Raw genomic sequence first — 11,038 nt, forward strand, 5'->3', positions numbered from 1 at the left:
CAGATTTTTTTTAACTTTGTAATTCTTTATCAAAATGTCATAACTGGATCAATCATTTTGGTTGCATAAATGTTGCCCCTTTCATGCTATCAAATCTTCCTCCATCCAATCAACATCCGATGTACAGAACGGAGGCCCTGCTTTACACTATTTTCAATAATTTGTTCTACTCGGATGTACATGACACTACAGACAAAAATATCTAATGCTACTTTTGTTACATTGCGAAGTTACTTTGAAAAGAAACATTCCAATTCCATTTACATTTGCATTTATTAGAAATGATCATATAAAGTCTGTTTGACATCATAATGTCTCGGTCCTGATGATATGTCAACGGTCCTGACATATACCACTCATTTCTACATAGTGGTCCTGCTGTAGCAGCTTGTTAATGCCAGTGTCCCCACTTGCCACACACTTTCACACTCCACACTCTCCGCCTGCAACCACACACAATATCAAAGTGCCTTAATGGCTCCTAATTAGCTCCCCATCTGCTGGTGACAGAGCACCGGTGGTATGCTGAAGCCCATTCAGAAAGTGGGCATTGTGTCCCGGAATAGTTTCCACTTCATTGGAGATTGGCTGGAGAGGACTTGGACCTCTGGAAGGGATGGGACAGGAGAGCCTGGGTTACAGAAAGGGAGTAGACAAGCTTTGGACTTCAGGAGGCGCACGGGATTGGACGGGGGAGGAGGCCGGTACACAAAGGGCAGCAGTGTAGCGGCTTGTTGCAAATCTAATAACGTCTGAGTTCTTTCTGTCCCCTGGATGCCCCCCACCACCCCCCGCGTGCACAAACACATTTTGTTTTCCTCCTCCTTTTTTCTCATGCTCATTGGAGACAGCTCTCCTTCTTCGAGTTAATCTGTGACTGTGTCATCTTCTGGGAACAGACGTTTGTTTTGTGCTGTTAGTGGGGTAATAAATGCAACCAGTCAGCACCATATTAACATCCTCGAAAAGCGACAGAAGGCAGAGCTTCAGATAGAACCCAAGTGGTGGTAACGTCCGGTCTGTGCAATGTAAACAAAGCAAATACAAAGTGGACACTAAAACTGTGGTCACATTTGCCACTATTTCTGCTGGCTAAATCCAGTCATTTCAATAGGAACCCACGCGATCCCTACGCAGATTTGCAGTGGTTTCAAGTGTATTTGTTGTGCTGGCCAACAGAAAGCTGCTTAGTTTTGAAAGTGATTTGTATGTGTATTACAATAGGATGACCAAAAATATCCAGATTTTGCCTTTGTTTTCCTATTTTCATAATTGCTGGAGGAAATGATTGAAAGGTAGGTTGACCAATAACATCCAGGCTCACAGTGTGTGAGAAGGTGGGATCTACAGGGAACAGTCAAAACGATGCATAATTGTGTACATATAATATACAAGGATAAATGTCAATATATATAAAAAAAAATCAATTTTAGGCAATTAAGAAATCCTGGCAAGGAAAGGTCCTGGAAAAAGAGGGCTTATGGTCACCTTAAGCTATACTATAGACACTAATGAATTTTACTAATGTGACTGCACCTTCTTCTGCATTACGTGATTTTTTTTTTATGTGCATTCAAAAGTCTTAAAATCCTTCCAGGTGGATAGAAGTTGATTGCTAAAGATGTTTAGATGACTCTGGTTCCACCTCAAAACAAGAAAAGCTGAATGATGTTCTCGCCTTGCCCTAATTTACATCACATTGCCATTGAATAGGCAGATCCAGAGGATGTGTGTGTGTGTGTGTGTGTGTGTTTATGGGAGACCAGCTGCTCACAGCTGGGGTATAATGGCCAAATTTTGGAGGGAAGACCCTTACTACCGGGCAGCTGTCACAACCAGCAGGGGAGAGGGACGGAGGCCATTTAGCCAGAGGCCCTCTGGAGAGCTTCTCCTCGTTCTATTCTAAACCCAGAGCTCCCTGTGTGTCAGGTGCAGTGCTATTTCTGTTACCATATGGAGCTGTCAAAAAAGATGCCGTCAGCAACTATTCACGGTCCCGCAGCTTGTTGCAACTTGTTGCTTATAGTATGGTGGGGTTGCAGCTAATAGATCTTTGTGTGCTCAAATCACCTGACTTCCTCCACATACCTCTACGTGCGAAAATACCTCTGAACCCATCTGGATACTTGACAAAAGTACGGCCCAAAGATGGGTGTGATGATGGTGGCAGCTGTGCTTCCCTCACAAAGCCCTATTCAGAGAAAAGGGGACAATACCTAAGCCTGGTTGCTCTCTCCTCTTCAGCTCCACAGTAAGATTAATTCCTCAAATCCGTTTTCCCAGTGGCAGTCTCAAAGAATGGGAAGCCCTCCTGTTTGTCAGAGCGTATTGTGCTAGTCGCCTGAGAATGAAACCCGTTGATGGTCCTGATAAATGGCCGCCGGCGTTGACACTGAACAGACCTTTCCAGTTCTTTTGTTTTCAGTATTGCCTCTATGTAATCTGGATTATTGTGGATTGTAAGATTGTTCCCCTCTGGGTGGTACGGCACTCTCAAGATACTTTGATTCGAGTTGTATGGTCATTAAAGGAATATTCTAGGCACTTGTGGGATAATGTTGACTACCACAAAAATAAAAGTGAATCGGGCCATAGGAGTATGAACATGATTTTAGTGTGAAAAATGCAAACTAACACTTTTGATCAGAGGTTATATATGATTTTACAAGACTTAAATCCTAGAATGGTCATACAAATTATGAAAACAACATAACAGCTCGCCCTTATCTAACCTCTACTGTGGTATATTTGTGGTTATCAATATTATACCACAATTAAGCTTGTCAAGTAAGCTTAACCGTACTAAACCCAGAATATTCCTTTAAGACACAATTAGTGATTGTTTTTTAATTATGTTGGTAATGATCATGTTTTGTTCTTGCATATAAAAGCAGACTAGCTCGACTGTGGGGATGACGTTATACTTTAAGAAATGTTTTCGACCGCTTCTTAAGCCTCGGGATCAACAGGTGCGAGGAATGGCAGAAGGTAGTGAGGCAATTGAGTCTGCAGGCAAGAATAGTTTAGTTTTGACTCATTGGTTTCATTCCTTTATTAAAGTGTAAATAGATTTGAAATCACATCAGAAAGAGGTAACCAGAAACTCACGTGTATCAGGTGCTGCTGTGAGGCTGTTTGTCCACAGAGCCGAGGCAGTTAGCCACACCCTAAAATACACACACTCACCCTGTGTTTCTCACACACACACATACACCCTCCGCACAGGTGTTTAGCCTGCAGCTTTAATACAAGTGAAGCTCATCAGCCATTTTGCCTTTAAGTTTAAAAATGTACACTCACTGCCTAAAGCTGCCTCGATCAATTCAGCTGCCCATCTGCCATATATGGCAGGGCTGGGCTGTTAAATATAATACAGCTAGAATTCAACCTCTCACCTGTTTTATAGGTACAAAATGTAAATTCAGCTAACTCCCACAAGAGTGGAATAATCTGTCAATCTCACCCTAGTAAATTTTTTTTTAAAAATATATAATTTATTTAAAATACATTTATTTCTTACCAAGTAATCAATTATCATATTTACTGACATATCACTCAAGACTTACTTATATATAAAAAAAGAATTAAACTTCATTTGAACTACTTCTTTATGCTACAATGCACATTTCTTAATATTATGCCTAAAACGTGTTTTAATGTGTTTTTACTGTGTTTAAATGTCACTATTAATAAAAGTTGTATGATATCTGTATAATATCAGATATTTATATTTAAGATATTTAAGCACAATCAAATTTACTTAAGTATATCTTTAGTTGGACCTCAGCACTACTTCCGCACATTAAGCACAAAATTTGTTGTGTTAAAAAAGATCCTTGTAATAAATAGTTAAGCATCTGCATTTTTTTGCATAAATTATATTGAAACCCCCTAATTTTACATTTGGCCACATGCTTAAACTTGTTTTTCTGCAGTGTGTTTCCTTTTAATGAGTTGTATACATATAATACAAATAACACAAAATGTCAGGCAAACACAGTTATACACACAAACAAATAAGTAAACACAAACAGATCTAATATTTAATATTAAAATCCTGTTTTTGACGTTTTCAACACAATCAGAAGAGTTTGTCTGTGAACAAGCCTGAGAATCCATAGGAATGACCACGGGAATGGGAATGAATGAGGCTACAATCTGGATGCAGAGGATGCATCCCATCTCCCCTGGGCATTCTCACGGTACAAGAATGTGTCCCCTGCACACACACACATACAGTGACGCTATCTCTTTTCCCACAGTCAGACCCGAGCAACGCCATACACTTGGACACACACACATGCATCTACCAGGCTTGACTTGCAGGAATCCAATTGTGTGCAACAGGCAGCAGAAGGTGCCCCAGTTCTTTGACATTCTTCTTTTCTTCTTTGCATTGTTTCTGGGGGTTACAGTAACAAAAGGAGAATGGGTGAACATTGTGTGTGTGGTACGTTCACACCATCGTCCTCTACTGCAGTACATCTGTGAGCACAGACTCTAAATTACTCTGGGTGTATGTGTGCACTGCTGAGTGGGTTTCTGGAAAAAGTTGAATGAAGAGAGGGAGACACTCATGAACAGAATTAACAGAGCACATTCCTCTGCGTTCTCCCGCTCTCTTTATTTCTTCTTGCCGTGCCCCCTGCACCTCTTCATGAGAAAATCAAACAGGTGGTTTGGCCCTGTTGGAGGGGCTGCGTCTTGCAGAGGTGGGCTGTCCCACAGCCTGTTGAAGGCAATGAAAGGCAGCATCTCCTCTCAGCTCCAGCTTGAGTCCAGTGTCCAGTTAAAGAGAGCCACTCTCATTACCATTTCAATTCTGGGAACGGGCTAGAGACCTCAGCTGCACCCTAACAGGCAGCCCATATGGTGCTCGCTTGGCAACCAGACAGGAGGGGACCCCTGTGCCCCCCCCCCCCCCTAAACACATTCTCATACACAAATTTATATCCACAAAACACATGAAGACCTAAATGACACATCTTACCTATGTACACACACTCAACCTCGCAACTGTGAACAAAGACATGCAACAATAGGCCATGCATATATCTTAATGCATATACACCACCCGTTGCACTAGTCTTTAGATCGGGCATCAAAGCAAAACCCGGGGCTCCCACGCACATTTCCTGGGGGAGCTGGACCACACAGCGCCTGTATGGAAGGACGCTTGGCTTCATTCACCCTTATACTGTGTATTTGGAGGCCATCTCACCATAAATGGCTTCAGTGGTTACAGACCCCACAGGTCTAAATTAACATGCACTACTTGGTTCGTATTAGCGGTTTATGACAAGGAAAGATTCAATTTAGAAAAATATGTGAATACACATTTAGATTTAGATGAAAGTTTTATTGTCATAATTTTTTATAATAATATTTTATAATAATACATTCAATAATATACTGACAATAATAATATATTCTGATAAAAAAAATATATATATATTTGTAATTGTAATAATATTTAATAAGATTACTGTTTTTACTGTTTGGTCAGCATAAGAGCCTTCTATATATAAAAATTACCTTTAAATTTAAACTTTATTATATACTTTTGCTAGTATAATATTGCCGTATTTCCTACTTTTAAATACCAAAGACTAACTCCTTATTTTTTTATTTTTTACAATCATTTGTCATAATGAAGTGTTTCATATTTTCCATTACTAAGTAACTACTTTGTACATTTCGATATTTTATTGTGTTATAAAAGTGTTTCATCCATGATTATATTAAACATTAAATTATAATGTTGAAAATAATTATATAAATTAGGCTATAAATCAAAGTTATAAATTATAATAATTTAATTATATGAATTGCTTTATTTTTTCATATTATGTACAAAGTTTATTTTCAAACATCAAGCATTCAGTTTCAGAGTCATGTCCTGGAGTTAAAAAAATAAATAAAAATGCTAATGAATTGATAAATAAATGAATCCCCCCCCACACACAATAGGGGGCACACACTGGACCTTGTCATTACAGACTCCCTCTCAGTTTCAGGCCTTCAGGTGTATGACGTGGGTGTCTCCGATCACCTGGCGGTTACATTTGAAGTCCCAATATTAGTTCCTCCCACCAAACCAAAACGCCATATTACCTTCAGAAACATTAAGAACTTGGACGCCACCTCCCTCAGTCAACATCTCCAGCATCTCTCCCCCTCTCCTCACTCATCAGCTGATGACTTAATGGACTACTACAACACCAGCCTCACCTCTATTCTGGATTGTCTTGCTCCATTAAAAACCCGGACAGTCACGTTTACCCGCTCTGCCCCCTGGTTTACAAACGAGCTGAGAGGGATGAAGAGGTCTGGCCGTGTCCTGGAGCGTGCCTGCAAAACATCTGACCTGACGGTGCATAAGTTGGCCTACCGGGAACATCGTAGGGCTTATGCCAAAGCACTCTCCAAGGCTAGGTCAGAATACTACTCAACACTTATAAACAACAACCCAGGTAACTCCAAAAAACTGTTCTCCACAATAAATCACATCATCAAACCACAGATTTCCTCATTCTACAGTCCAACTGATATAAATTGCAACCGGTTTCTTGATTTTTTTACATCAAAAATTGACATTATTCGCTCCTCATTTCCACTTCTAAATAGCACCTCACTAGACCTGCCCGCAACACCCATCTCTCAAACCCTATCACAACTGTCCCCCACAACGCAGCAGGAGGTCGAGAACATCATTCGTAAATCCAAAACATCCACTTGCCGCCTTGATCCCCTCCCATCTCCTCTGCTTAAAACTCACACTAACTCTATCAGTTCCCTCATAACCAAAATAATAAACATGTCCGTAGAGACAGGCTATGTTCCCACCTCCCTCAAAACTGCTCTCATCAAACCCCTCCTCAAAAAACCCACCATGGACTCTACACCACTGTCGAATTACAGACCAATTTCTAATCTCCCATTCATCTCCAAACTCCTGGAAAAAGTTGTTTCCACCCAGCTCCATAATCATCTCAAATCCAACAGGCTATATGAGAAATTTCAATCTGGTTTTCGTCCCTCCCACAGCACAGAAACAGCTCTTATCAGAGTCACCAGCGATTTGCTGATGGCTTCTGATTCCGGTTCCACATCCCTCCTCATTTTTCTCGACCTCTCTGCTGCGTTTGACACTGTAGACCATCACATTCTCCTGCACCGACTTCAGCACTACACAGGTCTTTCTGGTACTGCCCTGAAATGGTTTCACTCCTATCTCACTGATAGAACCGAGTATGTAGCTCTGGGTGATGTAAAATCCAGACCCCACACTGTCACCTGTGGGGTCCCCCAGGGCTCCGTACTCGGTCCAACCCTCTTCACCATTTACATGCTCCCCTTGGGTCGTGTCGTCAGCAGGCATGGAGTTAATTTCCATTGCTATGCTGACGACACACAACTCTACCTTCAAGTCACTCCCTCTAGCTCCCCCTCTACCACGACTGCCCGCCTTAGCTCCTGCCTGGAGGAGATAGAGGCGTGGATGAGTCAAAACTTCCTGCAGCTGAATGGCTCCAAAACAGAGGTCATTCAAACTGGAACTGTTCATCAACTCCGCTCCTCTCCAATCACCACTGTTTCACTCTTTGGACACACCACTCCCCTTTCTTCCTCTGTTACTAACCTAGGGGTAAAATTTGACCCCCACCTTTCCTTCGACAGTCATGTCACCTCCATCTGCAAAACTGCATTCTTTCACCTCCGCAATATTTCCAAACTGCGCCCCTCCCTCTCCATTTCTGCTGCAGAGAAGCTCGTCCATGCTTTTGTCTCCTCCAGGCTGGACTACTGTAATGCACTCCTCATTGGGATTCCTGGCAGGAGCCTTCAAAAGCTCCAGTATGTTCAGAACAGCGCTGCCAGGGTCCTGATGAGGGTGCGAAAACATGAGCACATCACCCCCATCCTTCGTTCGCTGCACTGGCTCCCCATTCAGTCCCGCATAGAATATAAGGTCCTCCTTCATACCCATCACTGTCTGCACGGTGCGGCCCCCACTTACCTCACTGAGTTGCTCACGCCAAATTCATCAACCAGAACCCGGTCAGGCCAACAGCACCGTTTGGTCATGCCCAGGACACGGCTCAAAAAAATGGGCGACAGGGCCTTTCAAGTCGCTGCTCCCTGCCTGTGGAACGCCCTCCCAGACCACCTCAGGGCCCCGCAGACAGTGGACACATTCAAAAAAGGACTAAAAACCCACCTTTTTACACAGGCTTATTTTAACAGCTAAAGCTTGTTTTTAGTCCCGTCTTTTAACATGTTGTGTTTTTATTGTAATACTGTATTGTTTTTAATTATGTTCTACTGTAGCACTTTGAGATTTGGTGTCAAATGTAAAGTGCTTTACAAATAAAATTTATTATTATTATTATTATTATCTATGGAGTCAAAAACGCTGGCTACCTCATACATTCAGCTGAGTTTGAGTTATATTTTTTATTCATTATTTGTCTTAACGAATAGTTGACCTCAACACCTGCAAGACCTTTCATAAATATGTCAGCAAGAACAAAAGAAGTCAATGTGCAGGGTGTTTCTCTGGTTTGAACCATCAGAGAGGCCGAAGCTGTGAGGCATTTCCTTTCCAAACAGAGGAATGTGCTGGATCAGAGCCTAATAATTACAGGAAACGAAAGGTGCATGTGCTTATGTGCGCAGCTCTCTGTGTCCTCCACCACTGCCAGTCCTCCCACGTTGACAGGTCATATCATGTTCGCATATTATCTGTGATACCATCCCCAATCAAGAAATGTCAGCATTGCTGTATGTGACTCCTCGTGATTGCACATGCTCAGTCCGGCCCTCTCTACGAAGCTGCAGCTGTGCAGCCACATACGCAACATGATTTCACAACATCCTCCTTCTTCCTTCACTGGAAATATCCTCTTTAACTCCCCTCCCCTCCTCCCTCGTTCCCCTTCCCTGCCTGTGTAAGTGTCTTTAGTGAAATGCCCTGACAGCCTAGCAGGTGCAGGACTTAGTCATCCTCTTAAGCATGTGTGGGTGACTCGATGCAGCTCCTTATTAAGCGAGCGTGATGTGATGTTAAGTTACACCACAGTGCTAGTCACAGGTACATGTTGTAATCAACAATTTAGCTGCTCCCCAACAGCCCAGCTGTCTCAGTGTTTACTGAAAGCATCACTCACACACGCAGGCGCCAAGGACCATGACTCTGGAGTTTCCAGGCTTTCATATGTGTGTGTGTGTGTTCTGGCAGATTGGCCTGTGCAGCGCTTCTGACTCTTTGTACAGCTGGCAGGAGTTTCTGTTTCTAGAGACGAGAGCAGGCTGAGTGTCACATCACTCACTACTGTTTATCATACACTCATAGTGATAATCAGCCTGCTTATTGACACCTTCACAAGTTTACCTAGCGATCAAAATGAGGACATGCCATAGCTCAGGCAGAGCATGGTATGATTTTGATGTTATACTTCTATAGACAAGTTGTTAGGATGTATATATCGGTTAACATTAGTTCCCAAGTTTAATACTTTTCACTGGTTCACTGTGTATCAGAGAGCTTGTGTATCAACATACAGACCAGCACAACATACAGAGCACCTTGATCTTCTTTTTATTTATTTATGATCATTCAAAAAGAGAATTCTCTCACTTATAAGAGAAACCTTTAGAGGAATATATATCATACATATGGAGAAAAAAGTAAGTAATTTAATTAATATAATATAAATCATATGTGACCCTGGACAACAAAACCAATCATAAGGAGCACGGGTACATTTGTAGAAAAAGCCCAAAATATATTGTATGGGTCAAAATGATAGATTTCCTTCTGTAAATGTATTAAAATGTAATTTTTGATTAGTAATATGCATTGCTTAGACCTTTATTTGGACAACTTTAACAACAAGTTTTTCAATAATTTGTAACAGCAGATTCAAGATTTTCAAATAGTTGTTTCTCGGCCAAATATTGTCCAATCCTGACATCATTAGAAAGCTTATTTATTCAGCTGTCAGATGATGTACGAATCTCAATTTAAAAAAATGGACCCTTATGGTCCATGGTCACATATAGCACACACACACATATAATTATTTATACATTTCCTTTTGCAAGTGTAATTGTAATAATTATAAATACTAAATATTATATAATATTGATAATAAAATAAAAAATATATAAAGCATTTTATTAAAACATATTTATCATTTTATTTTATTTTTTTTACCTTTGAAGTAGGTACATTTTATTTTTGACAGTTTAAGCTAAGTTTCAAGGACAGTTTTTTCCCTAAAGTATAGCTAAGTAAGTAAAAACGCTCACACACCCAGATAGATTGTCATTATGAAGTATGTGCTTCATTTTGACCTAGATAGATTTCTGACTTTCAGCAGAAACATATGTCTGTAATCCAACAACTCTGGGCTCAATATGGCATCTAAACATATATACATTTACTCTGGCTCTGTGTTATAAGATGGATGGAGTTTTAGTGCGAGACAGAAATTGGTGTGGTCATACTTATCGTGATTTACACACGTGCACGTTTGAACGCACACACAGACTCGGCCCGTGTTGAGGGTCTGCACATCTGTCACCAGTTAAGCCACACGCTGTTGCCATATACGTGATGAATTCATCCCGACTCTGAAGGATACATTTAGGGCTGCTATAACAGCGAGAGTCACGGAAAAGATCATTACCATGTGATTAACAATAAATATTGTTTAGCATTTAGAGTCTATATTTAAAGAAGTTTCCAAAAAGAAATCATATGCACTTTCTTGGTTTGAGAGGGAAACAGATGGAGGATCTTTGGAAACACACAACAATAAAAGCCTGAAAGACAGGGAAAAGGAGACTGAAGGATCAGAGCTGAATGAGAAGGAGTGAATGAATAAGTGAAAGAGAGAGAGAGAGGAATGGGAGATTGTCTTTCTGGAAGATTTGGGGTCTTCTTCACATGCTAATGGGACGTTTCTTTAGCCCTGGCCCTGTTAGCATAACAATGCTGAGAAAGTGAAGGAGCTAAACTTTAGCTTTCTTT

Source organism: Carassius carassius, chromosome 44 (assembly GCF_963082965.1).
Source record: "Carassius carassius chromosome 44, fCarCar2.1, whole genome shotgun sequence".
In the NCBI taxonomy this organism is placed as follows: Eukaryota; Metazoa; Chordata; class Actinopteri; order Cypriniformes; family Cyprinidae; genus Carassius; species Carassius carassius.